General features: G+C 35.0%; 2 protein-coding genes across 2 annotated transcripts in view; one reads left to right on the forward strand and one right to left on the reverse strand.

Annotated features, from left to right (window-relative positions):
- The window catches only part of psmb8a (proteasome 20S subunit beta 8A), a 100553-nt gene that overhangs the window by 55706 nt on the left and 30251 nt on the right, over window positions 1–14596 (forward strand). The window lies entirely within an intron of this gene.
- LOC309511162 (H-2 class I histocompatibility antigen, Q10 alpha chain-like) overlaps window positions 1–14596 on the reverse strand; it is an 80438-nt gene that overhangs the window by 17961 nt on the left and 47881 nt on the right.

Below are 14596 nucleotides of genomic sequence, written 5' to 3' on the forward strand. Positions count from 1 at the left end.
TTGCTTTGTGCTTGCAGGCAGTTGGTAGGATGTTCTGCATGGCTGCTATGCAGTTGCTAGGGTGTTCTGGATGGTTTCTAGACGTTTGCCTGGGTGTTCCTATGAAGTAGCTAGGGCATTCTTGTTGGTTGCCATGTGGTTGCTAGGATGTTCTGAATGTTTGCTAGGTGGTTGCTAGGGTGTTGTTATGTAGTTGCTAGGGTATTACGGATGGTTGCTAGGATGTTGCTATGTGGTTACTAAGGTACTTGGGGTGGTTGCTAGTGTGTTGCTATGTGGTTACTAGGGTACTCTGGGTGGTTGCTAGGGTGTTGCTAGTGTATTCAGGGTCGTTGTTTATAGTGATAAATAGATAGATACCATACACAGTGAACATTTATTTTATTGTAAAATACGGTAAAAAATAAGTAAAAACTATGAATTATATTATTTATAGTAAAGAAAACAGTAAAAGGACATTCCCAGAAGTTACTGCGTTACACATCACATATGATTGTTTTTTTTAGAAATAATTTTGTGTCTTGTTATTTTTGTTATCAGAAATGTACATTACATTAGTGTGTTTTGTGTTACATTTGATGTTATTTAGTTAATGTTTATTGCATTATTTTAGTGACGTGTTTGTGTGTGACTCTGTGCACCGTCTATAATATACGAGTGTTGACCATGTTTTATGAAAAGGCCACTTCGATGAACTATCATACTGTCTTCCTACCTTTATTGTGATGTTATCAGGTCATTTAAAGGTGAAAAGGCACATTTTGGTAGTTAAAGTAAGTATATTAACATTACATCACTAAATGAAATATACGGTTATAATTGTAAAATATACAGGCATCCTGTAAAACTGGAAACATTGACAGTATTTTTTTAGGGAATTTCTGACAACTATTTTTTAACAATCTATGGAAAGTACCCAGAAAACATGGAAACCCAACAATTACTCCCCCTCATGTCATCCCAAACTCATAAGACTTTGTTTATCTTTGAAACACAAATGAAGATATTTTTTAATGAAATCTGAGAAATTTCTGTCCCTCCATTGAAAGTCTATTCACCTAAAACTCTGACGGTTCAAAACATTCATGAAGAGTTCATAAAATAAATCCATATGAATCGAGCTGTTTAATCCAAGTCTTCCGAAGAGACATAATCGCTTCATATGATGAACAGATTTAATTCAGTCTTTTATTCACATATAAACATTGATAAGCGAACATAAACAGAAGCTCAACTGAACTTGCTTGATGCGCGAGAACAAACTTCATTAGTTCTTGTGGAAGAGACTTTCAATGTAGGGACAGAAATCTCTCAGATTTCATTAAAAATATCACTGTACTGAAATACTCTGACAGTGTTTTCTAACCGCTGAATCTACAGCAACACAGCAAAATAAATGATTATTTAACTGAGATGTGAATTTATCGTCTGAATTTATTATGATGAGAGAGATGTGAAATAACACAAAGACAATAAACACACAACATGATTTCTATTGCGATGTTCTCGATCATGACAGCAAACGTACTGAGCGATCAGTGTAATCTGACTCACGAATCAATGATTCTTTTGAACCGCTCTGAATTATCAATTTGGCTGAATCACTCACTGACTGAATCAGTCGCAGCTGTTGTTGACTTATTCAATGAAGCGGATTAATATGATTTTCATCATGTCCAATCAAAATAAACCGTGAACCGTGACTGTATTGTGTATTTTAGGCTTGTGTGACTTAAATCAGTCACTGTCTGGTTGTTAAAGACACACATTAGGAAGAACGTTCCGTCATAATAAATGGTACTTTTATCAAAAAAGAAATGTTGCCGAAAATAATATTGTTTTTGTTTAGTAGCCTATGTTTGTTGATTCTAGTTAGGATCAATTATTTTTAAACAATCATTAATGGATCGGTTAATGAATTGGAACCGTGTCTCAGAAACAGAATTGTTAAATTCTTCACGATTCCCGTCCCTGCTCATCTATGACTTTCTTTTACACTCTTGTATCTCTTTACTCTTGTTGTATATCAGCATAGCAGACATCTTTGTTCTATTATCGAGGTCTGTTTTTGAATCCATGGTTTGTTTGGTTATGTCTGTATTCTTAGCGAGCTTCTGTTGAGTAAAGTCTGACCTGAGTTTGCATATTCATCTCGTCTTGTGTTTCTATCATGCATTATATGGCTGACATCACAACTATGTTTAAACTGATTGGGTCAGTAGAAAGGACAGTTTTCCCGACAGCAGAGAGCAGACGTCTCTGAAGTGACATGGTTACATGGTATTAAAATCTTTAATTTGTGTGTCTGGTAACATTTGAATTTTTTGACAGTTGGAGTTTGAAATCTGTCTATGAGATTTTTGAGAGTTTTATAATCTGCTGTTGGAAAACCGTTAGTCTAATCACACTGTAAAAAATTTCTAACCTCTCCAAGTCAAAATTTTCTAGTGACTGGTCACATCTAAATTTTTAAATTGGCCCAAGTGCAATTCTTGTTGCAATAGTCTGTTAACATTGGCTCAATGAGAAATAATACGTCAGACTAATTGAAAAATTTTGATGTTGTCAGTCACTAGAAATTTTTGACTTGGGGATGTAATTTTTTTTTTACAGTGCAGTAAGAAAACATATAGTCAGTAAAATTAATAATCTTAAATAAGATATCATACTTATTAAGACTCTTCGCACGGTTTAAGAGTGACTCAACTTTACCACAATAACAGTGTAAATCAGCAGTATTTGATCTACTCCTGGAGGACCATCATCATCCTGCAGAGTTGAGCTCCAGTCTTACTGAATCACACAGAATCAGCTGATCTCAGTCTCAGGATTACTGAACAATGACAGTCCAGTGTGAGAGAGAGAGCAGAGCTGAACTCTGCAGGAGACTCTTCTACAGACACTGAGTTCAGCAGATCAACATCAATGTTCCTCCACTGTGCGTATGTGTGAACTTACACTTCTGATGAGCAGGAGATTGACTAAAACATATGTGGGGAAAAAGCGAGAGATTTCTTGAATCACAGATAAATGAATGAACAGCGTTTCATCTGGAGTTCATCCACAGTAAAATATTAAAATAAAGATGTGAGAAACTGTGTGTGTAAATACAATCATGAAATAATGATGTGTACTAGAACAGTACTTGAGTTTTTATCTTTCTTTTCAAGAAAGCAACACACAAATAACTGTAACAGCCTCTATATTCATATTAATTATATTTGATTTAATCATATGTATTTTAGTATTTTTATCAAAATAATTGTATAAATAAGTATAATCAATCATTATTCATTTATTTTATTAATTCATTTGTGTTAAATTGGTTTGTTGTGGTTTCTGCTCAAAAGACAGAGAGCATTTTAGAAACAACAGGAAACATTGATCACAATCATTAAGAGCTTCAGGATAGAATAATAATATTAAACTAGAATGTACATTTCCTGAAGAAAATGTGAGTAGTGCTTGCAGTGGCAAAACTCGGCACTCGGTTAGCATGTTTTTAGCAAGATGCTAACACAATTAGCATGTTGTTAGCTTTATGCTAACATGATTCGCATGTTGCTATCATCATGGTAGCATGATTAGCATTTTGTTAACATGATGCTAGCATGTTTTTAACATCATGCTAACATTATTAGCATGTTACTAGCATGATTAACATTTTGTTAGCATGATGCTAGCATGTTTTTAACATCATGCTAGCAATATTAGCATGTTACTGGCATGATGCTAACATGATTAGCATGTTGCTAATATGTTTTTAGCAAGATGCTAGCATGATGTTAGCACAATTAGCATGTTGCTAGCATAATGCTAACATGATTAGCATGTTGCTAGCATTATGCTAACATGATTTACCATGTTCTAGCATGATTTACTATAATTCTAGCATGATTTACAATAGTTCACTATGATTTACCATGTTTCTAGCATTGTTTACCATGATTTACCACGTTCTAGTATGATTTACCATGATTCTAGCATGATTTACCATAGTTTACCATGATTTACCATGTTCTAGGATGATTTATAGTGATTTACTCTGTTCTAGTATGATTTACTATGATATACCACGTTCTAGTATGATTTACCACGATTTACCACATTGTAGTATGATTTACAATGTTTCTAGAATGATTTACCACGATTTACCACTTTCTAGCATGATTTACCATGATTTAGTGAAAAGAGCCCAACGCCATCTCTATACGATGTTTTGATGCAGAGATATAGGTCTTGCTAAACGGTTGCTAGGGTACTCTCTTTGGTTGCTATGGAGTTGCTTGGGAGCTGCCAATGATGAAACTCCAAAAGCTGCTTGTCAGTATGAATGATATAAACCAACTCCCATGTCTCTGTGACATTCAGAATGGAAGATATCCCTCTTTGGATTTTGGTTGCTAAGGTGCTCGACAGTGGTTGCTAGGGCGGGGCTAGGAGGTGTTGAGGTGATTCATGATTGGCTGTTTGCTGCCCCGAGTCAATCGAGACCACCCTTATGTTTCTATGACACTTCTATCCAAAGATATCCCTCTGATCTCTTTCAATGGAAGTCTATGGAACTTGTTGCTATGGTGCTCTAAATGGTTGCTAGGGCGTGGCTTGATAGCTTCACAATAATCCTGAGAGACTGATTGGTCGTCTGAGTAAAATGAGCCTGCCCCCTTGTCTCTATGACACTGTGATCCAGAGTTATGTTCAATACAAAATCCCTATGCAATTCACCATAGTAGGAAAAACACGCATGCTTTTCATGGGCCGTCCTTCGCCATAGTATGTCTATGGGGCAACTTTGGGCAGCTCTTGCGCCCCAGGGGTGCAACTTTTACCCCATTGTGAGGTATGTTCTTACAGAGCCTGCCAGCCTCTTCAACTGTGGTAAACCGCACGTTTCTGCGAAATCCTCGCTCAGAGCTATGACCCGTCAAAGTTTTTCGCAATGCAAAGTGCATGGGATTTTTCCGGCCGCTGTTTCGCCCCTGGGGGGAACATCGCACCCCCGATCTCTTATAAAAGTCATTTTTTACAGATATTTACAGAGGGTCAGCTGATGAACGTACAGTAACTATGGAAGCATGTTGTGCTGTTGTAGCAGTCCAGTGTTCTGCATCAGCGAAGCCTCTTTCAGCGAGTCATTCCACCGGCGGCCATCTTTCAGACGCCTCTCGAGCAGCGGTTTCAGTCCCGCGAGTGCAGCTCCTCTCTCTTTACACGGGGGAACATCAAATTCTCCAAAGCTGTTCGCCAAGCTTACGATTAAACTTCATATTTTAAATCCCCAATGAAATCTGACAACAACTGTCTCATAAATTTTGTTTCTAAACGCTCGAATCATGACAAAAACTGCATTTTCCAGGCTGGATCAGCCGATGCGCAGTCGTAAGCGTTTGTCTCAGAACACTGACTGTTTCTATAGCAACCGGAGCTTCTAACGGCAGCTGCAGTGACGTCATGACTTCACCAACTGCCGATTGGCTCTTTTACTTAGAAGGCGGGACTTATTCCGCCATATTGCGCTTTGCACTTTCTCCCGATCGTAGTAATACGAGCGCACCGTCTTTATATATCTAGTCTTTGGCATCAGTGTTTTGTTTCGGCCCTTATCGCCGTGGGAACAGTGGCGTCTGAACCCTGCACACACAATGGGGACCTGTGGAGTCTCACGTGACCTCTGAACTAAATGCCATTCAAACATCATGACAGTTTGTCATTAATTACGACACTGTCACCTGTTGATCTCCTGTGAATCTGACGGCTGTCTGTCTCTCCGCGTCTGTCTTTCGGGAGCCGTCTCACTGCTCTAAGTTCTGCTCTGTTCTGTCTCTCTTCTGAGGTTCTGCTGTGTCTCTGTCTCTCATTCTCCTGCACTCAGATACAGTGAAACCCTGTTGAGAGCCGCTCAGACCTGCATGAGTTCAGACGCTGGATCTGGCTTGTTTCTGTAGGTTAGCGCTGGTCTAGTTGCTGGTCCTGCTGGTTAAGGTAGTTAATAGTTCTGGTGGGGATTATCAGTAACAGCATCTAAAACACCACATATAAGTGAGACCAGTCCTGCTGCTCAACTGTCCTGCTCTGATTCGCTGTAGGGCTCCGTCTGGACTCTGATCTAAAACACAGCGAGCTGAATTCTCAGTCTACATAGACAGCATCCTGAATGAAACGGAAACTCATAAGCGACTGGTTCGGACGCGCTACACATAGACAGAAACCGCACGCATCATAAATATAGCACTGCTCAACTGTGGAAACTCACAATCCATTCAGTTTGTCGTTAGCATATTGCCAAATGTGATACTCTAATAAACATAAATATGCATACACAAATATTGTGTAAAATAATCCGTTTTTGATTCTATGAAACTATTTTGTTTTATAATTTTCAGAACTATGTGGATTGTTTCACTGAGGATTTTGCAATGCATTATGGGATTGTGTTCTCTGTGAAAGACGCATGTGATTCTGCCTTAGAATTTGGCCAAAAGATGGTTATCTTATAAGGCAGCGTAAATATTCTTCTGGAACGACATGAGAGTGAGTAAATGACAAAACTTTCATCTTTGGGTGAACTAACCCTTTAAGTTTAGGTTTTAAAGGTAGGCTATAGAAAATATCATTAGCTCAGTATAAAAACAACAGGATCCAATGGAAAGTCTACACTGTGATAGACAAAAACGTAATACACATAATGGCGTGTATCTATTGATTAAATGGTCACTGCAGATTTCTGTGAAATAAATGAGTGAATTGTTGTAGGTTCTATCAAACACAGCAGTCAGAGCGACTGCTAACAGAAAGACCAAAACCCTGATGGAGGTTCAGAGAACTGAGAATGACTGATCTGATTGTGTGGAGGATGTTATCTTCTGTGACCTTCTGATCAATAACAAATAACTGATCAACCATCGTTCTGCTTCTCTAATAAGAGTAAAGCAGCCCTTATTTCCAGCCTGACGTATGACGAATCACATCTGATCCTGAGCTTCAGCAGCGACTAAAACTACCACAGAAGAACAATCTTATTCTGAGGAACCACGACAGAGACACAATATAAAACACGCTTGATGTCGTAAAGCTCCTGTGATTCATATAAAATAGATTGTTTGAAAAGTCAATCATGATTTCATTCAGCAGGACGTCCTGTCGCATCACTTCAGCTCATCTGAACCTTCACTTTTTCTCCTCTGTCTCTAAGACAGATCTCTAACTGGTTTCTTTTCTTACAAAAAAGAACTGGATGAATTCAGTCGGTTCTTCTTCCACTGATGCTGACAGACGCTGTACTGAAATACTCTGACAGTGTTTTCTAACCGCTGAATCTACAGCAACACAGCAAAAGAAATGATTATTTAACTGAGATGTGAGTTTATCGTCTGAATTTATTATTATGAGAGAGATGTGAAATAACACAAAGACAATAAACACACAACATGATTTCTGTTGCGATGTTCTCGAACACGACAGCAAACACACTGAGCGATCAGTGTAATCTGACTCACGAATCAGTGATTCTTATGAACCGCTCTGAATTATCGTTTGGCTGAATCACTCACTGACTGAATCAGTCGCAGCAGTTGTTGACTTATTCACTGAAGCGGATTAATATGATTTTCATCATGTCCAATCAAAATGAACCGTGAACAATGACTGTATTGTGTGTATTTTTGGCTTGTGTGACTTAAATCAGTTACTGTCTGGCTGTTAAAGACACACATTAGGAAGAGCATTCTGTCATAATAAATGGTACTTAAATTTACAAAGAAATGTTTCCAAAAGTATTGTTTTTGTTTAGTATGTTTGTTGATTTTAGTTAGGATTCATTATTTTTAATGAATTATTAAAGAATCGGTAAATGAACTGGAAGCGTGTCTAAAACAGAACTGTTATATTCTTTCTGATTCCTGTCCCTGCTCCTCTATTTGCCTCTTTTACGATCTAGTATCTCTTTACTATGTATAAACTGATGGAAAAGGGCTGTAGTTATTAATTGGAAATCTCTGTTTAAAAGTGATTGGTATAGTAAGGTATTTTTTTATTCATGATTTATTAGATGATAATGGGTATTTCTAATCTCATAATTATTTTATTAATAAATAGATTATTTACAAATAACTTAAACGTATTATTATTACTGGCGACTATCAGTGCTACTTTCTGGGTGATGTTGAAACCTCAGTAAGGGATAAAGCTTTTACTTGTTATATGGCATACCCAGTTGCTCCAAAGGTCAAGGAGACTCACTACAAAATGATGTTTAAGATTTACCCAGTTAATGATTTTATACAGAAACGATTTCATTTTGAGGTGGATCCTTATGGCTTTTCTACTTTTCCTGAAACACTTGATCATTTATTCTTTTACTGTGAGGTTACTTCTAAATTTTGGTTTGATATACATAGCTGGTTGTCAGTAAAAAAAAAAATATATATTCCTCCTATAACCCAACATGTGTTCTTTTTTTAAGTGTGATTTAAATGCACCCTTCTTTGACGTTGTACATTTTGTTTTATTTATGGGAAAATATCATATCCATACTTGTAAATGGAAAGAATGTAAGTCCTACTTTAATATATTTCTATGTGAGTTTGTTAAAATGTTTCAGAGTTTTAAATGTTTCAAAAAACAGAATAGAAAGTCTGAAACTCTATGTTTCTCTCTGTCAAAATATTGACTATTTTAACATATTTTACTTTGATGTCTATATCGGCTACTTTGTTTATCTTCTTTTTTTCTTTTTCTTTCCTTCTCAAATTCAAACTCTGTGTTAGTCTCAATTGAAGTCTTACATTGTTGATTGTTCCCTTTTTTGTTATGTACATTCTGCAATAAAATAAATAAATACAAATAAACTGATGGAGACAGTAGAAAGGACGGTTTTCCCAACAGCAGAGAGCAGACGTTTCTGAGGTGACCTACTCTGGTTACTAACAAAATCTGCATTTAATAAATCTCAGAACGAAACTGGATAGGTAAAGTTCTTCAAGTTAAACTTCAATTATGCCTTGACAAATCCTCGTCTGGAAGTTTAACATACTTTTAATAGATGATAGTTTTGGAGCCCCTGCAGTTAGACAGACAGTCCCATTGCTGTGGGAAAGCAATTAAGGCCCGTTTACACCAAGGACGATAACTAAAGATAACGATAAAGATATAGTTCTAAAAATCTTTCTTAATTTTAAAGAATTCATTAATTAAGAATTAAAGTTCACACCACAGCTATAACAATAATGGAACAGAGAAACAATATTTTTGGAATCACTTTCAGAACAATTTTATGATGAACGATAAAAACATTGAGAGCAGAGCTGGAGGCGTATTACAGAAACTTTCTATCTTAAGTCTTAAGTTAAGATCTGAGTTAATTTAGGATTTTTCACAAATTTTTCACAAATTCATATTAGAAAAGCAAATCTTAAGTTGATTTAGGATTCTTATCCCATCTTACAAAATTGTATCTGTTGTTAGGAAATCTTAAACCCCTCCATCAGTAATCAACTTTTAGGTCTGTTACCAAGCAACCAATGACATGCAAACAGCTTCTGTGAAGTAAAAGGGAAAAACTCTAGAGATTAAAATGGAGAAACAAAATAAGTGGTGCTTTTCATTAAGTGAAGTTTTGATAAGCTTGGTAGAAAAGGCATTAGGCATTTGCCTAGGCATTTGATGGCATTTGATGGTGAAAACTAGACTTTTTGAACACCCAAATTATGTGCTGCACTTTGACGACCAAACATAAATAATATCGTACTACCACAAAATATAGTGATATGCTTTCTCCTTTTCTACCAAGCTTATCAAAACTTTTCTTTCTGCAACACTTAATTAAAAGCACACTTATTTTGTTTCTCCATTTTAATGTCTAGCGTTTACTTCACAGCATCTGCTTGTAAATTGGTTGCTTGGTAACAGACCTGAGAGTTGATTACCGAACTCGATGGAGGGGTTTCAGATTTTCTAACTAGATAAGATGAGATTTTGTAAGATAGTAGAATCCCAAATAGAGTTAAGATTTGCATCTGTAATACAAATTTGTGAAAAATCCTAAATTAACTTCAGATCTTAACTCAAGACTTAATATAAAAAGTTTCTGCAATACCCCCATGTGCAGAAGACATACTAAAACATATGTGAGGAAAAGCGAGATATTTCTTGAATGAAAGAGCAGCATTTCATCTAGAGTTATCTCCATTGAGATGACTGTGGAAGAAACTGTAGTGTGTAGTGTGTGTAAAGAGGATATGTGTATATAGAAGATAAAAGAAAGATAAAAAGGGATCTACTGGACTGATGATAATGTAGTAGAGGATCTGTTTCTTACATAAAAAATGCTCTTAATTTATTGAGCTTGTTTATAAAGCATACATGACTTATTGCCATTTGTGACTATGAATGGATCAATGTTTCTACTTAAATGTTTTCAAACACTTTTTCTATTTTCAAAGAAAATTTTTACTTCCTTCGTTTTAAATAAATAAAACTGCTTCACATTAAAGGCCAAAGCATACTTTAATTTAATTTTGTGTTGTGCCCAAATACTTTTTAGGGCATTTGTTTGGGCTGTGTTATGCAGTATTCCAATACTGTATTCAGTTTTTGTGTCTTTAAGAGGAAGATACCTGTTGACTGGTTGAACCGTTCTTTTGCGACTTGGATGTTGTTTCTGAATGACTGGTGAGTTCCAGTTGCAATCTGAGTCTGACTGTCCCAGTATTCTGCTCCTTCTTTCTGTCTCATCCACTCGGTTTTTGGCACAACTTTCTTCATGTTGCTGTCAAAGTACATAAACTGCCCTTCATCCACCAGACCAACAATAGTGAACTCTGGGAAGTCAATGTCTCCAGACACAGCAGTGTAGAAGTATTTCAGAGAGTGTGTTCCTGTGGACAACCAAACAAACAAACAAAAATAAATAAATAAATAAAATGTATTTACTACATGAAATAAGAGATCCTTGTGTTTATCTTTTCTGAGATTTACAGTGTTCACACGGTTATCAAGAAAACAAAAACAATAAAGAAAGAAAAATCTGTATAGCGTTCAGATAACACAAGCATTTGCACAAATTAACTGCACATTATAGTTAACTGCAGAGAAACAAAAACAAATCCTTCAGATATAACAAATAAAATGGATCAAGTGTCAATAAAGACAACTGGAGCATGTGCTATAAAATAACCTTCAACAATCAAGCAAAGAATGATGATTGATGGTCCTTTGGTTATGAACAAGATTAGACGATTTAAAACATCTAAAACTAAATGTTTGTAATAGTATCATTATTGTTAGGCTATTATTATTATTATTATTATTCGACATTAATATAAAATATGGCAATCTAAAAGTATTTATAGAGCCTTTCAAAATGACAGAATTCAACAGCAAGTTCTTGACACATTTCTTTCACACATTTTCACATTTTGTAAGTATAAATTGAAACTCAACAATAATTTAAATAAAAAGAAAAAAATAACTTAAAATTAAAAGTGATCACATACATGTTAAATTCATTTAGCAGAGATACAGTTCTTTGGACTTTTCGATTAAAAACAATCGTTACAGATTATAAATACATTTTAAAGGCTTTTTGGAAATGAGCAAAATTGGGTTTGATAAATGCAGTAACCAATCGATTAGAACTCTTTTTGTTAATATCTCTTTCTCCTCTATCTGAATTTGTTTGGGTTAATATGTTTCCCTCATTTGAGTAGGAACATTTTTGGCGACATTTTTTGAACATAAAACCAAAGAAGTGTCATAAACATTACTATATATCCTGTGAAAGACACATAGCTGAATATAGCTGGTTTTGTAATTGTGAAAGAGAGTCTATTGTGCACTGTTCATCTTTCTTTTGGTATGAGATGTGACTTTTCCTAAAGAAATATTATATATATATATATATATATATATATATATATATATATATATATATATATATATATATATATATATATATATATATATATATATATTATCGATTTGTTTTTGTTGTTAGCAAATTTTTATATCCATCAAACTAAATGGAGTAACTCAAAACCCATTTGTTGCATTAGATAAGCTGGGTAACCTTGTACGGCCATCTAGTGGTCAATAAAGGTAGAAATAATATGGTTATTCCAGACATAGCCTATGTACTGTGACAACCGTAATCGTTTTAAATGTTATTCGATTCGTTAATTTTGTATATTCAATTATTCCAAAATCGATGTCTTCATTTGCAAATCCTTTCATAAGCTTTTGATCTTTCACCAGAAGTTTGTTCTTTTGAGTTTTTATATATTAATTATTTTTATGCATTGATTATACATTTGTCATGAAATGGAAAATCAACCATTATAGCCAACAATTAATATTTAAGTTAAGAGAAAAGAACTAAGTAAGCATCTACGTCGTTAGTCTCCGGGCAGAAAAATCTCTTTCAGGTCACAAATGAAACTGACCCGCTATAGGCTACCACATGACACAGGCTACTCAAGAAGTTAAAAAGGTATCTAAATAAAACAATTCACATTTTAAGTATTTTTAAAACAATATGTAAAACAACAAACGATTAAATTAAACAATTTATAAATTATTCAGATTCCTTCATGTAGTTCGCATTTTAGTTATATTATGGAATATTCTCAAACATGTTCTGCATTCCAGAGCATCACATTTTTTAATCGCTCAGACTCCAAATGTGAGTAAAGTTGTTTTAAAATAATTTTCAATAATTTGTAAAATGCAGAATGTGACCCAAGTGATGTAGAAAAAAAAAAAAAAACTTCACAATATTTGTGCTAGCCTACATAGTAGAGCCATAATGAAAATGTAAACAGTCACCTTTAAAACCATCTACTCACCAGCATAGGCTAGATGAACTCCGAGGAGCAAAAGGACCACGGTCCGCATGTTTGATTTTGGCTATTAAAAAAATTCACAACTGAGGCTGAAAATGTGTCTAACACGCACCAGCTCTAGTCTGTGATCTGGTGAAACGACTGCGCGATCGACTATGTAAGGTTCCAAATCCCAGCCAATAGATTTTCAGAACGATTGTAACGTCATCAGTCACTGTGTTGTATTTCTTAGATTGGGTTGAATACTGAAAGTAAACCCAAAATGAAGTCATTATTAGCCTATAGACAACGGACATATCACATAAGACTATAACATTAAAACCCCTATTTTAAAATTCAACAATCCGAGCTGAGATGCCAGCAAATGTAGCCTACTTAACAAAATTAATGGTTATGGCCACCACTAAATATCCTTGTACTGTACAAGGTATAGCCTACCCTTTATCCTGGTTCATATGTTTTGTCAAGGTAAACTAAAACAACTCACAAGGCAATGCAATAAGACCATAGTCATACACAAAAGGCAATGGTCTCATCAGTGAAGGTAATTTAATAAACAAAGCTTAATTGTCATGTTTTACATGCATTCTGGTTTGTTTGGTTGAGGTGTTGGATAAATCAGCCAAACAGATATCAAGAGTTAAGTCAATAATCAGAAAAGCTATAATTTTTTTAAAGTAATGAGAGAGGGAGAGTGCGAGACAAGGGAAAATACACAATACACACAAACACGTAGATAAAGATATAAAAGTTATGGTAATTGAGGAGTGCAGTAATGGCCTGGTGATTAAGAATAGTTAGTTAAGATGAGGCAAAGATCTCTTATGTCATGATTAAAACACATTATATCCCAAGAAGCCATGATATGGCTCAACGCCTGCTTGGACTGTTTGTGTGTAATGTAGTATCGGGTATCAGCTGCAGGTGCATGAAAATAACAGACATTTCAAAATAGCACAGATCTCATTGAATATTAAACAAGATTTCAATCATGAATGTCAATCATTTCAATATATCAAGTAGGCCTATCTTTATTTAAAGTTTAGGTTTACTTGTTCACAGTGTTTTTAGAATATTTATTAGCTCTGGGTAATCTCAATCACATACATTATAGTAACATTGTAATCCATATTAAAATAAAGTATAGGTAAAAAAAGAAAAAATACAATTCTGTATATAGATTTGTGGTGCTCAGAACTGACTTTTCATGTATCCCTTCCTTTTCCATATTATGGCAGTGCTGCACCAGGCTAATGAGTTTGGACAAAAGAGTTTTAAAGTGACAATAGATGGACAGCATAAGCAATTAAAAGTAATTAAAAATAAAAGTTCCAACAAAGAAGAAGAACAGAGGTAGGTGTGGAAAAGCAACAGTAAAACAGCAGAGTAAGAATTTTGTCGGAAGTATGGAAGTTAATTCGAATGAATCAGGTGCTTATGGAAGAATTGTATCTATAAATGTCTATTTTTGAAGAAAAATATAAAATATCAGCAATAGATATTTTTTTTTATGAAAGATGAGTAGCTAGTGATACTTTGTATGAGTATTTGTACGAGTGACTAAAATAAAGTGACTAGAAAGTATCCTTTTAAATGACTGATCCTGGAGACACAAGCTATTATTAACATCAGAGAAGCAAAACAGACATTGCAGCAATTTACAAACAGCATTATCAACCAATTTACTCCCGAGCCACATTTTGGAAGATAAAAAGTGTGTTTTATCTATAAAATATGTATGTTAATTAAGCATTAAG

This window comes from Leuciscus leuciscus (assembly GCF_965113295.1).
Source record: "Leuciscus leuciscus genome assembly, chromosome: 12".
Taxonomy (NCBI): Eukaryota; Metazoa; Chordata; class Actinopteri; order Cypriniformes; family Leuciscidae; genus Leuciscus; species Leuciscus leuciscus.